The sequence below is a fragment of the Pleurodeles waltl genome, chromosome 5, assembly GCF_031143425.1.
Source record: "Pleurodeles waltl isolate 20211129_DDA chromosome 5, aPleWal1.hap1.20221129, whole genome shotgun sequence".
Taxonomy (NCBI): domain Eukaryota; kingdom Metazoa; phylum Chordata; class Amphibia; order Caudata; family Salamandridae; genus Pleurodeles; species Pleurodeles waltl.
Window position 1 is genome coordinate 211,894,467 of NC_090444.1, and position 19,390 is coordinate 211,913,856.

General features: G+C 46.2%; 1 protein-coding gene across 5 annotated transcripts in view; it reads right to left on the minus strand.

Annotated features, from left to right (window-relative positions):
* Positions 1-19,390, minus strand: part of RPS6KC1 (ribosomal protein S6 kinase C1) — a 546,019-nt gene that overhangs the window by 461,187 nt on the left and 65,442 nt on the right. The window lies entirely within an intron of this gene.

Consider the following 19,390-nt stretch of genomic DNA (forward strand, 5'->3'; position numbering starts at 1 on the left):
GGGAGGACATCAGGAAGAGGTGGAACGACCTAGGGGGGGAAGGTGCATTCCATGGATCACGCCACCAGATAGCCGTGAGAAGACTGGCGGTGGGCACCCACCTCCTCCCCCACAGTTCACATCATGGGAGGAGAAGGTCATGGACATACCGCATCCTGAGGGCCTGGATAGAATGCCTGGCGGACTGGAGTCTTGTAAGTACCCACAACTGTTATGTCACACACTTGTCTTGTCCTGCATGCTTCCTCACCACCTGAATACTCCCTAATTAACTAAATGTCCCACTACAGCTCCCACCTAATCACCTAATGGCCCTCTCCTGCATGCCACTACTCCCCTCAGCCCAACTTCCCTCACAGCCCTTGTCAATAGAATGTTAACAACTGGCTAATCATATCACTACGAATCCCAGAATGCACGAACCCATTACTGTGAAAACCTGGAATGTGCACAACATCACATCACATGTAATGCATGTACAACTAAAGTACTTGCTACACCATCTAGATTTTCCTAGTGAGGACCAGTACATGGCAATGACAGCAATGCAATGGCACACTTACAATAGCAAACAAAGCAAAACACAGCTACAGCTAAGTAACCATTCCTAATGGCTACAGATCAAATATCCCAAGCCAGAAATATACTGACATGGGTTGGAAAGTAAGAGGGCTGAGTTGATGCACAGGCACAATATCTAGACACAGTACTATTACCCTTGCATACTCACATACTGTATTCACACTAGCACACAATTATGGGTTGTGCAGCTTTAATGTATGACATCTAGCAAGCCTGACTATTCACTAGGTAACGGGGGGGGGCAGTCATTTTAAATATCAGACAAAACCAGAACCCATCTGCAGTGCAATCTGTACCAAACTTGTATGACAGCTCCCAACATGAAGTATGGAAATCAAGTCACAGAGTTGTATGTACAACAAAGGTATGCTGTGCAGCATCTGTCAATGTCATTGCAGGGAATCATGTAAAGCCACTGTCTGCATCTCACAAAGAGGTAACCAAACACACGTTCTAACATGAACTCTGTGTCTCACTCCCTCCACAGGTAACTCTGCCATTGCCACCAGGGAGAGGATACCTGAGACTGCCATTCTCCCTCAGGATGAAGGCCCCAATGAGGTCAACACACCTGGATGTCTGGACAATGACAAACAACCTGGCCCATCTGGGACACCTGGTCAGTCAACGTCTCCCTGCCTCACCCTGCCCACATCAGCACCCCCTCCCTCCCCCCCACCGATGGTGCATCAACATCACAGGCAACCATTCGCCCCCAAACCTGTGTCCCAAGGACTGTTCAATCAATTGTGTGCCCTAAAGTGCAGGGACCTGAGTCGAACCTTGACATCCCTGATATGAAGAACCTGCTACCACTGGGAGTGGGCACAATGTCCAAGGGGCAGAGGCATGTGGGGGGTAGGGTGCAAGGGAAGGATGCTGTGGGTCAGAGGATGGGGCTTCACAGTTACGCCACTGACCAGGAAACCATCTCCCAAGTCCTGGGAGCATACCAAAGTTTCCAGGACAGGATGGGCCAAATAATCACCATGTTGGTACAAAATCAAAGGTTGCAGAGAGAATACCACCAGGAAGTCATGCAGCAGTGACAGGCACATAATGCCACCATGGCTACCATTGCAGGGGTGCTGAGGGACATCAATACCACCCTGATTGGTTTCTCAACACACCATCAGGCCCCTTTCACTAGCAACGTAACATCTGCCCAATCTACATCTGTGGCAGCTAGTGGAATGGAGGACCTGCCAGGGGAACCACATGCCCCTCAGACACGCCTCCCCCTTGCTGAAGAACCCACGCAAATGTGGACGTCCACCCAGATATCCGGCTGGAGCAGATGCCAAGACCAAACCCACTACCAGGAAGTGAACCTCTCCTCATTTGTCATCCTTGTGTGCCACTGAGACACCCGGTAGACTGTTCTGAGGCATCACTCCATTTTCCCATGGTACAAGGGCATTGGACCTGTGCAACCAACTGGTGTAGCAGCTAGGCTGATGAATCCAGCTACCATGACCTCACTCATCTTAATATTCATTTATGCACTTTTATTTTGACCTTTAGTATTCTGATATGCACAATAAATCACAATTGGACACAGCTACTATATATGTCTCTTTTATAATACATCAACAATTGCCATGTTTGCCAACTGTGATCTGGTCATGTCCCCCTGCATCGAACAGCCAGCGTAATGGTCATCAGACAGAGGCTCCCTCAGCAGGAGACACATGACAACAGAAATGTCACAGAGAGGTTGAAATCCAGGGCAATACAACAGTATAGTCAGTATTCCAATCTGCAAATAGAGCATGACAGAGTACCATCAAGATGGAAGGCATGGTGGCATACAATGCACATATAAAGGTAATAGAAGTCATGCCCATGGTAAACTACCTACAAAGCAGGGGCACCCAGATTGGACCGGTACCTATATATCACCAGGTACAGGCTCTTCACATACCCAAACCATAACTACATGATCACATATCCCATGGAACACACAAAGAACATCACTGAGGAACCCAGTACTTTAACCATACACTAACACAGGCTCCATAACCGTAGGATTGTCACTCACCTTTGTCAGTATACAGTTACATGCACCTTGGACAGCAACGTCAAAATACAAACACAGCTAGGTCCAAGTGTCATCACAAAGTACCCCACCCACTGTGTAGCCAGAGGCCATGATCCAATCATTACACATGGGCCACTAACTTCAACTGTCACGTAATACACGATTTCACATCCCACCAAACCCACTGGTAAAAGTAAAGGACTAAGCAGTCACAACCCCACTTGTATGAAGGAAGTACTAACAAGGTACCATCCCACTCTAAATTTTACCAGCTATCTTTCATGTACACCTCTCATGTCTGGCAGCAATTACCATTGGCTACTGACAATGAATACCTCAAACCATAGGTTGCAGAGCCAAACACGAAATAGCAATTTCAGTGAGTGGAAGGAAAAGAAGACAGGCGAATGCAAGACACATATCTCACTACTGAGTAGTCCATTACAGAAGTGTATGTTACATGATATATGATATAGCAGACCATTTTGTACTGTACACATTACAATCTACCAGTCTACATCCGCAACTCACACATAGGCATTGGAGCTCATTACACTCCCACTGATGATTCAATTCAGGAGTTGTAATGGCAGCCATCTGCTTCAAGCTGTGCACATTCAACACATCAAAAGGTCCACTTCACATACCTGTATGTCACTGGAAGTACTGATTGATGAGCTCTGCCCTAGAGTCACCTGCGCCTTCTTCCTCTGGCTCTTCATCACTTGCCATATATTAATTTCCAGCCACTGGTCCAGCTGCCTCCCCCTCATCTGCTGTCAATTATATCTGACGTCTCAAGGCTAGGTAGTGAAGCATGCAGCAGGCAACGATTATTTGGCGTACCCTGTGGGGCGAGTAGAGGAGGCTCCACCAGATCGGTCCAGGCACCTGAATCTTGCCTTCGGGAGCCCAAATGTTTGCTCGATTACACACCTTTTCTTCCCGTGGGCCTCATTGCAACGGAATTTCCCTGGCATGGCTGGGTACCTCACTGGTGCCAACAGCCAAGGACAGTTTTGATAGCCTGAGTCACCTGTGAACATAATGGCAGAACAACTCATAAATAGGTCCTATATTGTGATGACAGGTGACATAACACACAAAAACACACCACAGTGCAAACACCCCAAGCAGCCAGGCCCTCTCTGTTTGTAGTTGTGCTGTCAGCTGTGGGAAATTGCTGTTCTGCATGATGTAGGAATCATGCACAGATCCAGGAAACTTGGCTGTGACTTGTGAGATGTACTGGTCTGCCAGACACACCACCTGTACGTTGATTGAGTGGTAGTTCTTCATGTTCCTATAGAGCTGTTCATTGGCACTGGGGGGACCAGGGCTACATGGGTGCTATCAATGGCTCCTACCACATGAGGAATGTGTCCCATCTCATAAAAGTCTGCCTTCACATAGGCCAAATCTGCTCACTGGGGAAACCTGATTTAGCTGTCCAGGTGTTTCAACAATGCACACAGTACATCTTTCAACACCAGACTGAACATGGGCTGAGACATCCCTGCTGTTAAGGCAATAGTATTTTGAAAGGAACCTGTGGCCAGGAAGTGTAGCACCAACAAGACTTGAAATAATGGGAGGTATGCCATAGGGATGGCGAATGGCAGGCATCAGATCTGGCTCCACCTGTGTATAAAGATCCATGATGGTATGATGATTCAGACAATATGTCTGGATGACATGCCTTTCCTCCATGGTTTCCAGGTCTATTAGTGGACGGTACACTGGTGGTTGTCTCACTTTCCTCATGGTAGAATAAATAAGTTGAGAGAAGAGAATATACTATGAGTTATGCAGTACGCACACATCATGAACACATTGTATATTACCCAATACCTAACATCTGTAGAGAATGCGTATCACTTCTGACATATACAGTACAGCCCATAGATATGCACCTAATTCACCCTCATTGCTGCACATTGGCTAACATGTAAATGGGATTGTACATATTAAACTAATGTTATTGTCTATGAGTGTATGACTTAACTGTCCTAATCACACATGTGTTTTGGATTCTACCAATATTTACCCGCGGCCTCTGTACCTCAGAGTAGCTTTACATAGTTCTCACCACATATACTCCTTCAACATGTCATTGTGTTAAATTTGGCACAAAAGGTTGCAAAACCTTGATGGCACTACATACGGAGACACAGCATTTTGGGGGAGTAAGTGATTGATGCAGATAAATGACCACACACATCAATGACATATGCCCAAAATGGCAGGTACCTGACGTACTGTAGTGGACATCTGGAAGTGACCGAAGTCCGCCGGCGGAAGTCGTCATGGCAGTAGGTGATCAAAACCACTGTGCAACTTGCCATAGGTTAACATTGCTGCCTTTCGCTGACTTGGGCCAATGGCCATGACCACTAGCGGTGACGGTCCTGTACGTGACAGCTGTGACTGCCATTTTCTGCAGTATTGCTCACTTGACTCTGGACACTGTTGCCAGCAAGACCTCCATGAGGTGAGCTGCTGTGTACTGCCTCTGGGAGCTATCATGCACCCAGGAAGAGCTTGAGAGGCTAGTGGAGGAGGTCCTATCCCTGTATGGACAGCTATATGGGGCACCAGAGGAGCAGGTGATTCCAATGCCCTAGCCATGTGTGTTAGGTGTTGTGTGTGACGCTGCGTCGGGCATGTGAACTTGTGAGGGTGTACCTGCATGCAGATGGCATTATGTGAAGGCGTGTGAGCAGAGAGGATGGGTATGTGTGCCTACTTGCTGTGACTGATGTGTACTGACCACTTCTCTTGGCATAGTGCATGTGTACATGACTTTCTCCTTTTGTCTATGTCACCCATGAAGGTCACCGCCCATCAGAAGAAGGGGATTTAGCATGCCATCGCCAAGCAAGTGCGGACCCTGTGGGTTCACAGCCGGCGGATCACCAATTGTAGAAAGGGATGGGAGGACAAAAGACGCTGTGCCCGGAAGACCACTGAGGCCCAGTTGGGGATGTCCTTCCAGTGAGGGAGGGGTGCCAGTCGGACCCTGACTCTCCCCACCCCCCTAATGGCCCGCATTTTGGCAGTGGCCTTCCCTGAGGTGAATGGGCGTTTAACGGCAGCACAGCAGCCACAAGGGGGTAAGTACGGACTGTATTTTTGTACTCGGCTCTGGTAGTATGGTGTTTGCTGTCCCACTTTAGCAGCTGTGACAATGTAGTAGGTGCTATATGTATGTAGATTAGTGGGAATACATAGTACTGACTAATAGATAGAGATCTGGCATGAGGGTTGGCCATGTGAACGTTTCGATCACCTGTGTCAAAGTATATCTATGACTGCATGTGGAGATGCACAATTTACATTGTCACATGTGTGACTCCACCCAGCCATATATATGGATGTAAGCTGCTGTATCATCCTACCCATCTAGTATTTCCAGGTCCATACATCTGAATATGTGATTATGTAGCTCTAAGGTGTCAGACCACTCCTATCTGTTTAGATCACCTGTATTTGCTACTGAGTGCCTGCATATTTGGTACAGAGCCTAGTTACCTTTTGTCCAGTTACAGGTATTGACTCCATGTGAGGCTGGCATCTCAGTCAGTCAACAGATATCCCAGTATAGGACCGAACAGATGGGTTTGCAGAGTTATCCCCATTGTCCCTTCATATCCATAATATGGGGTATGTGAAGGTTGGAACTGAAGGACATCAGATGTAGGTGTCTGATTTTGTCTATTTGCCCTTTCCATGCATTTTCATACCATTAACATGTAGGCAAATCAAATGTATCCCAATGCCTTTCTTGTAGAGGCAGTAAGTGGCTAGGCCTACCCTTTGACAATTTTCAATGTCCATGCTTTATGTGCCAATGCCCTATCAAGAAGAGTGCAACATATGGTTTTAGCTTCCTGGAGGCATATGTTATAGAGTGGGACAATCATTGCTACCCTTAGCCTAGCTGATGTGGGCAGTTAGGACAGGAATTGGTATTGTCTCTCCTCATAATTCAAGATGTCATGGTGTAGCTGTACTACTATTTCTCATACAGGTGTTGTTGTTGTGGGATATGTTGTCAGTGCAATGGCAGTCGTGTAGGTCGATGTGTACATCTTCGGCACATGTCTTTTCAGTGGGATATGTGTGTTGTCTGGACTTAGGTAAAGGTAATCATGTGTCAGGAATGGTGTGAGTGATATTGGTTTTCTCATGTTGTCATGTCATGGAACTGTATCTGCATGTCAGGTGGTATGTTATGTGCACTATTATGATGTAGTTGGCTGGCGTTTGTTTAGTTGTTCTTACACTGCTCTCTGTGATTGTCAGTGGATGTCTCATGTGTCCTATGTAGGCCACTGTGGCTGTAAATGCATGTATGACGTGATGTGGTGTATCTGTGTATAGTGCCTGCAGATATTTCTCTGGGCCTTGGTACATGTAGTGACATGGTTGTTCTCCAGACATGGATTCTAAACATCAGATGGCACCTGTATGGGACTGCTACATGTGGTGTCTTCATCAGAGATTGCATCCATTATGGCAGACATGTACAGAGGGTTCAGCTAGGCATGTGATTGGAATGACAGGTGCTGTGTCATCTGTGAATAGAGTTGTCTTTACTTGCATGGGACATGACTTATATACATGGACTGGTCAGGTGTTGAATCTGAACATGCATGATATGGTGTGATCAGTCAACTGCTTTTCCTAAAGGTGATAGGGCTATGGAGAGTTATGACCAGGATTAGGACAGAAATTCAGCTTTAGCCAGGGCATGATGAGCATGCTGACATAACTTTACAGGTGATTTGATGGAATGCTCCAGTTGTGCTACCTTACATGGATTATGTTGTCGGTGAGAGAGATTACATAAAGGGGTGGAGAGAAGTAACATGTTGTGACATGATGGAGGATACGTGGTTTTATATATGGGATTGCCTAGCAAGGAGATGTATACCTACAGTTGTGCGTGTTGTAATATGTGTATGTGAAGAATGTGATGACCCTCTCTCTCCCTCTCTCCCTATTTGTGGGCATCAGCATTGGCAGGTGAAGGAGACGGGCCACAGGTGAGTGGGGATGCTGCTGGCCACGTGACCCGGAGTGCTGATACCACTGACAGCGAAGGACCCAGTGTCCCAGAGGGTGAGGGGAGTGCCATGGGGGAGACAGGGTCATCATTATCATCTTCGGAATCCTCCTCCAGTGGACACTCCCTGGCGGTGGCGGACCCATCTGGGATTACTCCATCACCATCTTTGTCCAGCACACCCCTTACTACCACCGCCCTCCCTGTCGCTCCCCACCAAGTTGTCTGTGCCCAATTACCCAGGAGGGTGGGTTTCTCCTTCACCACAGGCCCCTCTGCCCCTGTCAGCCCTGCTGCCCTCAGTGAAGAGGCTACTGACCTCCTAAGGTCGATCTCTGTGGGTCAGTCGACCACTGTGAATGCCATCCAGGGACTGGTAACTCAAGTCCAGGAGAGGAATACGTTCCTGGAGGGTATTCCCTGTGCACTGGCTGGCGTACAGAGATCTTTTCAGGCTCTGGTCTCCACACTGATGGCAGCCAGTCACCCTTTGTCTTCCATCCCCCCTCTGCCTCCCTCGTCCCAATCCCGAACCCCTCCTTCCCGACCCAGCCAAAGCATACAAACAGACAAGCATGCATCCACCTCAACATCCAAGGGTATCGCTGACAAACACAAGCACCACAAGACCCAGCACGGGCATGCACACAAACAACACCCACCTGCAGACACACAACCAGTAACTACCTGCACTGACTCCCCCAGCATTACAGACACAAAACCCGACACACCTGCAGACACCACACCAACATTCACTGATCCAGCCACAACTCCTATCCTACCCACAGTCAGCACAATAGCAGACCTTAGATATCCACCCCTGTCACCACATCCGCAGACACCACAACCACAGACATGCCTACATGCAGCACATTCACCATACCTGCAGTTACCACCCCAACAGATAGTCACCCATGCACCATGGCATCTCCCGGCACCCCCACCCCCTCTCCTCCCAAGACACACAAACACCCACACTCACCCACCCAACAGACACCCAGCACCCAAAAGCATACCTGACACAGACATGCACCCAAGACATCCACCAAAACACCTCTTACAACCACTCTCTCTCCCTCCAATCCCAAACCCTTTTGCCATGACGATCCCCACGTGTCTAAGAAATGTTTCCTCTCTGAGTTGTACCTTTTCCCTACTTCTCTCCCACCCTGTGTGACCCCCAAACACTCTGTGTCCCTCCCCAAGTCCAGCCCTTCTACCTCCAAGACCTACCCTGCCCCCCCTGCATGTACCCATGCCCCTCCCCACCAAGAAGTACACCCCTCCCAAGAGTTCCTCAGCCCTCCCCTAACCCTCGACCTTAGCCCCCCGACCTTGGGGGCTTAGGTCGAGGATCCAAAGATCCTCCTTCCAAACCTAAGCCCAACCCCTCTTCTGAAGCCCCCCCACCCCATCCCTGAGGTGCCTGCCTGCCCCCTTGATGCCCCTATCTGTGGCGGTTACAGGGCAGTCAGGAGTCAAGTTGGGGCACTTGGAAGTGCCATATGTGCATGTTGCACATATGTGTTTGGACTGGCCTATGGCCTTAATCTCATACATAATTCCGTATATACATATATATATATACATATATATATATATATATATATATATATTTATTTATTCATTAACATATATCTGGGCCAACCAGTTGTTGGTTTGAAGGTTACATCTTTGTCCTCCCTTTCTTTTCTTAGGGCTGTTTTGGTCTTGGCTGCTTTTGTTTGTGTGTGAGTAAGTTTTTTGTGTGTGTGGTGGTTGTGCTACCAGTTGTGTCTGGGGAGCATGTGTGGGTGTGTGCATTGCATATGTCCCGCAGTGATGGGTCTGTATTGTGTGATGGGCATATATGAGTTAGGGATATGTGTTGGTTTTGTGTGTTGACATGTGTTTTGCAGTGTTGTGTGTCGTTGTGTGGTTGTACTGTGTGCGTGAGTGTGTGTGTGTGGTGATTGGTATGTCAGATCTGTTGTGATGTGTGTTTGAAGGATATGACGTATGCCTCATTGAATGGATGTGTGAATGTGTGTGCTCGTTCTCTGGTGTTATGTTGTGTTGTATGTATGATCTGTCAAGTGGAGGTGTGTATTGTTTGATGCATAACGGTGCTATTGAGGTGTTGCGGTTGTGGTGTAGTTGGGTCATTTGGTGGTGTTGTGTGTTGTTGTGTGTGACTGTGCCGGTGTTGTGTAAATGGGGGTTGGTGTGTGTTTTTAGCTTGTGTGTGATGGCCAAGTGTGTGTACTAAGTATGTGCATGTGTGTATGTGGCTGGCTGTGAGTGTACGTGCCAGTGTGTGTGTTGCTCTCACCACCCGTTCCGGATGTGTATGTTGTGTGTGCGTAGGTACATTGTCATTTTGCAATTGTGACAGGTAAGTATGTGTACTCACAGCTGCTGTCGTCCTCGTCATCGCTGGTTCCGGAGTCGTTGAGCGAGCAGGAGCAGCAGGAAGACGTGTCGTTCAGGTTCCATGGCTGCTCCAGACGGGTATGTGTTCCTGAAGGTGAGTGTCTATTTTTGTAGAGTTGGTTTCCGCCAGGGTTTCCGTGGTGGTGCGACCGCAGCGGAAACTTTGGCAGTGTGCAGCCTCATAATATGTCCGAAGGGAACATGGTCTCTGCCAGCCTGCAGGTGGCTATCGTCGTCCGTGGCGGCCTGACCGCATTGGTAGTGCCGGTGGTGGATTGGCTGTATTCTGTTGGGAATACCGCCATGGTGTTAATTTGGCGGTCTTCTCTGCCAGCCTGTTGGCGGTATGACCGCAACCGCCAACATGGCCGTCATGACACCCCGAACTCATAATGACCCCCTTGGTCTGTTTTGCAAACTTTATTTGTAAAGCCGGCCTGTAACTTTGTCAAAATACAATTTTCTACAATCCAATCTTGCAACCGCTCCACACTTTATTTGCAAAATACTTTTTGAACATTATGTAATAGGCCAGTGGTTCCCAACCTTTTGACTTATGTGGACCCCACTTCATCATTACTGGAACCGGGGACCCCAATGAATCATTATTGGAATACAGGGACCTCCCACTGTGTCATTACTGTAAGCCGAGATCCCAGGCCCGTACATTGTTGATTATTTGAACCACAAAAAACACACACACAAAATACAGAAACAAGCATTTTATCAAACACATACACAAATGAAAACACATTTTATTTAATTTGCTAAAAACAAAATGAAAAAAATGTAAAATTTATTAGGAAGGATGGAGCTTTTATAAATTCAACTGAAGTCACACATCGTCCATATTATATTCTGCTTGATGCACCTGCATTGCTCCCACAAATCAATTTGAGGATACTAATTTGATTTTCAGCCTCCAATGTCAAATTCTGTGACATTTACAGTACGTTTTAAAATGTTCAATTGTACATTTAGCCACTTTATTTCTATTCACTTTATTAATCTGTTAATATTATTTAATTATCTCACCAGTCATGGACCAGCTGAGGAGGGTTTGTGGACCACCAGGTGTGCTCAGACCACAGGTTGGGAACCACTTAATAGGCTTAAAGGTATATTATTTGTTGGTTCATCTTCTAAGCTCTTTTTATAAACTTGTATAATCACAGTGCCTCTCCATGAAGATATACTCTCTGTTCCTGTCAAAAATGAGTTGGTAAATACATAGGGTGCCCATACTGTAAGCTCTGAAAAGAAAAGATCCCCAGGGATCTTATCCGGGCCTGGAGCTTTGCCCCTGCACAGGCTTTGTATAGCCTAAGAAGCTTCCTGTACACTGAACAGAAACTTTTGTGTGTGTGCTGTAGTAGATGGAACAATGCCATCAACCTATGATAGATCAGAAATATCAAGTGATACAAACACTATAAAGGAAGTGTCATCTTAACGATTTTGAGGGCCTTCAGCAAGACCTGTTTTGGGGGTCCCTGTTCAGAACAACTTTGAATTGTATTTCCTATTTTCTTCTACTTCAAGCCAATGTGGTGCCAAAAAGTGATGAATTATAAGTTGAACTTTCTGAAACTTTCAAAATCAGTAGTAATATGTTGTGCTTGAGGACCCAAAGATCCTTTAAATGACACATGGGAGAAAGATCCAGAGGTAAAAGTAGGCAGAGAGAGGGAGAGAAGCTTGCACAGAAAAACAGAATAGACAGAGGTCAAATAATGATAAAGTTACACTTCTCAGGGGTCCCTTAAAAATGGGAGCTAGGCAATTGCCTACTTTGCCCATGCATTAAAACATCTCCATATAAAAGGAGGAAAAATTAGCAACTTAAGTCTGCCACTGAATATAGCTCTGTATTCTGTTTTGGTTATGGATGCTGCTGTAGGCAATGATGTGCCAGAAGGAGTACTACTGATGTGTATTAGTAATTGGAACTTGACCAGCTTCTGTCTTGACATAGAGACCCGATTCAGCTATATAAGCCTTATAAATATCAGCCAATACTCCCTATTTGTTGACAATTTTGGGCCATTTTATTTGCTCTGAATTATTTCCTAGGTTCAGTTGTATTTATGGATTTAGTCATGTAATATAGAGTCATTTTTGTCAGGGCCAAATCAATGGCGTTCTGATTCCCTACTACCATCTCTATTGATAATTGCCATATCCTAAAGTAAAGGCCACAGTTTTAGATTTAAGATGATCTAATCAATCCTGCTGCCATAACTAACTCATTTGTATGTGTAAGCCCTCTTAATTACTCCTTTTACAAGCATGTAAACCATACAAAATTGTTACAGACGCCAAACGTATGGCTGCTGCCGGCCATTTTGTAATGTGTTTTGCTTTTAAGGTCTAGTGCTCTGTCCTCTAATTTGCTTAGGAAACACACCCAATCTAATGGTTCATATGAGGGATCAAATTCCCTGACAATCAGGATTAGATGTCTAACATTAATAGTTTTTATATGGTTCTCCAGAATAGATAATGTAATGGACTCTTGGTTTCTAGAAGCAGAGCGATTATACACACAATCAATACTTAAATAAAAAATTTCTGACTAGATCATTCTAAACATACCACCAAAATATCTGGGGATAGTATACTTACCTTACAGAATTTACAACTCTTAACCCAAATGAGTAATCTGCCCCATGGTCTGCTAGCAGACACAAAACTGGCCTTAATACTATATGATAAATAACTAGACCTGTATGATAAAATAGTACCCATGTCTTTTGACATATACAGATTTAATAGGAATCTATAAATTCCCCTGTGTCGGGTCCATGGGTTTTGACCTCAGCCCCGCCAAGTTCCAAAAGAGTACTCACAGCTGAGTGTCCCCCAAAGTAGTTGTTAAATTATGTGATGTTATGGAATTTGGGTCACAAATGAAGATCTCTTCATACCCATTAATACTAATGGGGATTTAAACCAGATGGAAAACCATATCAATGTTTTGTATTTCTTTGGAGAGTGTATTTATTTCTCCAACGGTTCACTTCACCTCACCATGGTAGCCCTCTGTCAATGAATCTCATTTAGTGATGACATATTCTTGGGTCTATCAGCATTATAAACTTTTGTCCTGTCCCCAACCACTGTTGAGTCTTTTATATTAGAATGAGCTGTGTTAGGAGGGCAGTTATACTTGAATTGAATTCCTGAGCTATTGGGCAACAGCTATCGCATATCTAAACCAATGAGACCATGAGCAAGTTCAGAGATGGATAAAATAAGTCTAATACAATCATGAGACTCATTTGGGTCAGTCCCAGTTCAAGATAATGCCAGTCTTTAGATCTTGTTGTAGCACACTTGCATGACTGCAGTTCCAAGGCTTTCAGTTTATATTTCGGAATCCAGTTCTGTAGAATTTGGCTTCTTCTATGTGAGCACACCAACTACCAAGATAGTCTTGCAGACCTACCAGAGATCACTCTGGTTCTCCACCACCATTTTGATCTGCACTGTGCTCCCAATGATGATTTACATCTCTACTGGTTTTCTGATCGAGACGGGTCAAGGTACTTCAACTTTTCACATCCACTATGTTGTTCACATTATTAACTCTATGTTGGATATGGGTATCTTAGAATTTTCTTTTTTTTTTAAACTTTATAGATGCTGTGGTCGAAAGGAGAAGCTTGATAATAGTCCTTGAGTCCTCACAAAATGGAATTAGTTTAGGGGCACTGAAAAATCATGTTGTATTTTTTGCCATTTCCTGCCACAGGCAGTAGGCCTAACCACACAAGTGAGGTACCAATTTTAACATGAGACAAGGGGAATTATGGGTGGAACGATGTTTATGGTTCTCCACAGAGTCTGGAACTTTGCCTCACAAAAATGTGGGGAAAATGGTTTTTTTAGTCAAAGTTTGAAGTTTGCAAGGAATTCTGAGTAAAAAAAAAAAATTAGTGAGAGCAATGCAAGTCACCCCACCCAAGAATCCACCAGGTGTCTAGTTTTAAAAAATGTGCAAGTTTGCTAGGTTTCCGTAGGTTCCACTGAGCTATGGCACAAAATCCATAGCTAACCACAATGGGGAAAAAGGGTCAGTTATGATAGGAAAAATGTGATGTATCCATGTTACGTTTTGGGCCATTTCCTGTTGCGGGTACTAGGCCTACCCAAACAAGTAAGGTACCATTTGTATTGGAAATCATGTGGGAGCATAGAATAGTAGAACAATTGTTATTACCAATTATATTTCACAGCATTTGTGCCTTCCAAATGTAAGACAGTGTGTAAGAAAGAAGATATTTTGAAAAATATCCTGCATATCATATGCTAGGACGGGCATTGTTGCACTGGCTTCCGCCCAAACAATGCGCACAGAATTTTTACTTTTTTGATCACCTGTTTTTTGGACTTTTTACTGTAGGTAAACCTCACTACCTGTGTCTCACACACGGTAAACACACAGTAAAAGGATGTGTGTGTTTACCACCAGTGTTCACCTCAAGATAAGGAGCTGCGATGCAGCAAGGGTTAGGGCCACTTGGCTGATTACACATGAGCACATGTGCGGGCTGTGCATTGGAGACTACTGTTGTGCACAGCCTGGTAACAGCGCACAGGAAGCCTGGCTCAATGGGGACTCTGCAAGATTAGGTAACCACCTGGGTAGCCCTCATAGGGGTAGTGTACACCATTAGGGAAAGTCAGTGTGCTTTACTGCTTTAACTATAGTGATACTGCATTATGCACATAGGGAGGGAACTGCCTTAAAGTGTAGTGTCCCTTCCCCTTGGCCTAGAGAGTCCAGTGACATCTTGAATTAGAGCATAACCTGTGCGAGAAAACCAAATCCGTAACTTCCAAAATGATGACTGTACATCTTGTGGGTTATTCAGAGTCTCCATGTTTTCCTGGTAAGCCCAGGCCGTTTGTCACCCTGCTGTGTCAGTAATCACATTTTCTCCAGCAGCAGGAACAAAGGCCACCCCCACACAAAAGGAGAAATTAGCACTACTTCTCCTAGCTTCTGAGGAGGAAAGGGGTGAGGTGAGGTGGGGTGGGGTGGGATGATCTGTATCAATCACCCAGGTTTCACACTGCACCAGGGATGGGCCTGTCCAAGCCCACTGAAGAAAGGAACGTGCCCGGACAATTGGAGCCAACCCACCAGGGGGTTTTCTTTGAAATTCTAGCGTGCAACCCTGGCAGTGATGTCAGCCAGGGGTGGAGCAGAGGCCCCAGGAGCTGATGTGAATAATGGCTCTTGGATGATACCATTCCTGTGCAGGAGGGTTGGGACAGGGGTGGAGATGTGATGTGGCTCACCAGGATTGGTTAGGGGTGCCGGTCTGGAACCTTCCTCCCCTTTATAAACCTTTGCACAAGAGGAAGACTCTCTCTTGCCTGCAGAGATTTTCTACATACCGAGCTGCTGGATCCTGGGACTGCCATAGAGAACGGGAAGGAGGCACCCCCTCACTCCTACTCAGGACCGGAGACTCTGTCCAGTTGACCCTAGGACCAGTGGGTCTCCCCAAGGGCCAGTGAGGCTGCCCCCTTAATCCTCTGAGGACCAGTTGGTGGAAGCCCTGGACCTTTCTGCGCCCACCAAAAAAGCCCCAAAGGAGAACTGACATAGGGAGCCAGGAGGACCAGCTTTGTGAGGACTACACCGCTTTGGAGATGAGAAGGGGTGTTGCAGCTGTCCCTGGCGGATAGCGCTCGCCACCATGAGTAAAACAAGCCCAGGACAGTCCAATCGACCCCACAGGGTCCAAGTTATGGCATGCTAAAGTTTGGCAACCTTTGACCTAGTTTTAATCCCTCTGAGAGCATAGGGCTTTGGTCCAGTTTGATTGATTTCTGCTGGGGTGGAACTGGGTCCGGGGGACAGCGCAAGAAGGCTGTTATCCCATTGGGGGAGAGGGCCTGGGACCCCATCACCAGGGTACCAGGGTTGCAGGGGCCGGGATCCCATCCCCAACCCTCTTGTGTCCTCAGTTGTGGGGAAGCGGTAAGAGCTCAAGACCCCATACCTGGGCTCCATTGTGTCCCTGGGCCCCGGGAGGTGGCCCAAACAACACCCGTCTGCCCTCTGGAGCGGCAGACACACAGGAAATCTGCCACCTCTAGTGCTGCCAGTGCAGGGAGCCGGTGAGGGCAGCTGGGGGAATTGTGCTCCTGGTACTGCCAAAAGAACAGACGATGGACGGAATGCTGAGCAAATCAAACATTCACCACCAATCACAAATCTGGGTTAAATCCATTCTTTTTTTGCTTGCCATGCCACCCCAGTTTGGACCCAGCCATATGCAAACCAGTCTTGACCCTGAACCCCATGGGAACAGTCTAGCACAAACTACCAGGCCAGGTCTTCCCTGTTTATTTTCAGTCCTGAGAGGGCTTGGCCTGGCAGTTCAGGCTGGACTGTTACCATAGGGAGCAGGGTCAAGAATGATTTACATATGGGTGGGTCCAAACTGGGGTGGCGTGGTGGGCAAAAAAACGACGGATTAAAGCCAGATAATCTGTGACGGAGGATGAATGTTTGCATTGTTCAGCATTCTGTCCATCATTTGTTCTTTTTGCTTTTGTTGCCCAAAGTGGGAAGGGGATGCCCAGACATGGGTCCTGTGCTCACTGCGCCATTGGATTTGAGCTAGCCTGGCTGATGAGGTTCGATACCCCGAAACCAGTTCCAGGATGCTTCTTTCTGGTCTAGAGTTGACCTGACCTGGCAGTTCAGGCTGAACTGTTCCCATGGGGAGCAGGGTAAAGACTAATTCGCATATGGCTGGGTCCAAACTGGGATGGCGAGGTGAGCAACAAAACAATGGATTAAACCCAGAGCTCTGTGGCTGGGGGTGAATGTTTACATTTTTCAGCATTCCATCCATCATCTGTTCTTTTTGCTTTTATTTCCCTGTACTGCCATCCAACGATGGCAAGCTCTATGGTACCCTGGTGGGACTGGCCACCCCCCATGAAAAAGAGGAACGTGGCGCAAGGCCACATTCCAAGGCACAACCACAATGAAAACATCATCAGGGCTCTCCCCGACTCAGTGGGAGTGCAGATACTATGATAGTCACTGCTTTTCAAAGACCTACCCTATAATGCTTTGCGGGCATTCTTTTTAAAGAGCATTGTCATCCAAATCTCAGCCTGTGGTGGCCCTTGGACCATGGAACCACCATCAAATTGCTCTGCATGGAGTGCTCTTCCTCGTTACGTCATCTTCTGGGTCCCCACCCCTAATTTGGGGAGGTGGGGGGCCATCACCTTTTCCACTGCTCAAAGCATTTTCAAGCTCTCCCATGACTGGTGGTTTTGCTCTACAGCCAGACGTAGTTTGCCCTCTAGGGGCCTAGGGTATGGTAACATCTTAAAAGGCCTGGAGGGTCAAAATATGCATAGTAAATTGTTTATTTGGTTTCGCTCTCTAGATGTTGGTCTTATGGTTACAATGGAATGGTTTTTCATGTGGTCACACCCTCTAGAGGCTGATTGTATGGTTATACTGCAATGCTTTTTCACCATGCTGTTTTACTGTGATACCCTCTAGGGGTTATTCTGACCACTACAGTTATTGCTACGTATATGAAAGAATGCACAAACACAGTTTATTCCTGATAAAGGCTTTATTGGGTTTTCATGAAGATTGCATATGTTTTTATTGATTCATAATGTTCGCAATGATTCATGCCAAAGTAATATGGTTATCACACAATGATTGCTGAAACTCATTTAATATGTTTGGGTGACCCCTCTAGGAAGTCACCAGTGACCACACAATGTCATCTATGGTATGTTCCATCTGCCAAAGTATATTTATAAATTACTGTTTAATATTTAGTACTGTGTGTGAGTAATCAATGTACTTTGCTTTTTTCTACAGAAAAAGTACTGACTGGACAATCATTTATTGTGTGCTATTACTGTGTGCCAGTGATGGGTGATTACTGGCCCACACCACCTCACCTACTGCTCTGCTTCACTATCCTGTGAGAGTCAAGCACTACAATGGAATGTTTGGTTGCCACTGAGGACAATTGGGAAACTATTAATTGTGCTGGCCACACAACTAATAGCCCAATTTCCAAAATGCACCTACAAATTCAGAGATGTACAAATAACCACTGCTCCTAAACTCCACAACTTGAGCCAATTTCAGGAATATATGGTTTTTTTTATATCCATTTTTCACTCTACATATTTCACCATATGAATTGGTCTATACTCGGTATACAAAGAAAAACCAGGGCAGCTCAGTTGTTGTTTCTGGGTACCTTGGGTTCTTGAAGAACCTACAAATCCTATATATCCCCGCAACTAGAAGGGTCTCCCAGATGCAATGGTATATTTCTTATGTAAATCAGTCATTGTGACAAAAAGGTTGCAGATGAAAACATCACAAATGGCCTTTTTTCCTACTCATTTTCAATATTTCTTTATTTCAACACTGTGGGCCTCATTACAAGGCTGATGCTCTTAAGATCGCCAGCCTCGCGACGGTGGTTGGACCGCCGCAGACAGTTCAGACCGACCACCCCATTATGACCGTCGCCGAGACGCCACAGCCCAACAGCTGACACCACCAGGCTGCAGCCAGCCTTTAGCCTAGCGGTCCCAGCAGTTGTAATCCGTGTAATCGTTGTAATGCAAGCAGCGTTACCCTGGGGATTATGAGTCCCTATCCGCCAGCCTTTCCATGGTGGTAAACACAGCCATGGAAAGGCTGGCATGCTCTTCGCACTGGGCCCCCCTGCACAGCCCCGTCGCGCATTTCACTGGCCGAATTACAGGCAGTGAAATGTGTGACGGGTGCTGTCACACCCGACGCACCACAACATTGCCGCCGGCTTAATTACGAGCCACCATCAATGTTGTGGTGAGTGTTCCACTGGGCCAGCGGGCGAAAATGCTGTTTTTGCCCACTGGCCCAGTGGAACACTCCTAATATGGCAGGCAAAAGACCTCCAGTACTAGCAGTCTTTTCCCTGCAGCGGCTTCAGCGGTCCAAAGTCATAATGAGGCCCTTAGTTCATTTCGGAAATGCTTGAGCGATCTACATATGATCCCTTGCAGAATTTGCAATTTTGTCTACTTTTCATAAATCTGTAGCTTTCCTGGATCACCCATGTATTTCACACTGGTTTTCACCACAAACTGTAAATAGGCTGAGGGCACAAAAATAGGAAAAATTGGCTACCTCTTCGAAAACTGCAAAAAATGTGATGAAAAATAGTTTTTTTTTTAATTAAACTCTGCATGTCCCTGAAAGCTGGGAAGATGGGGACTGTAGC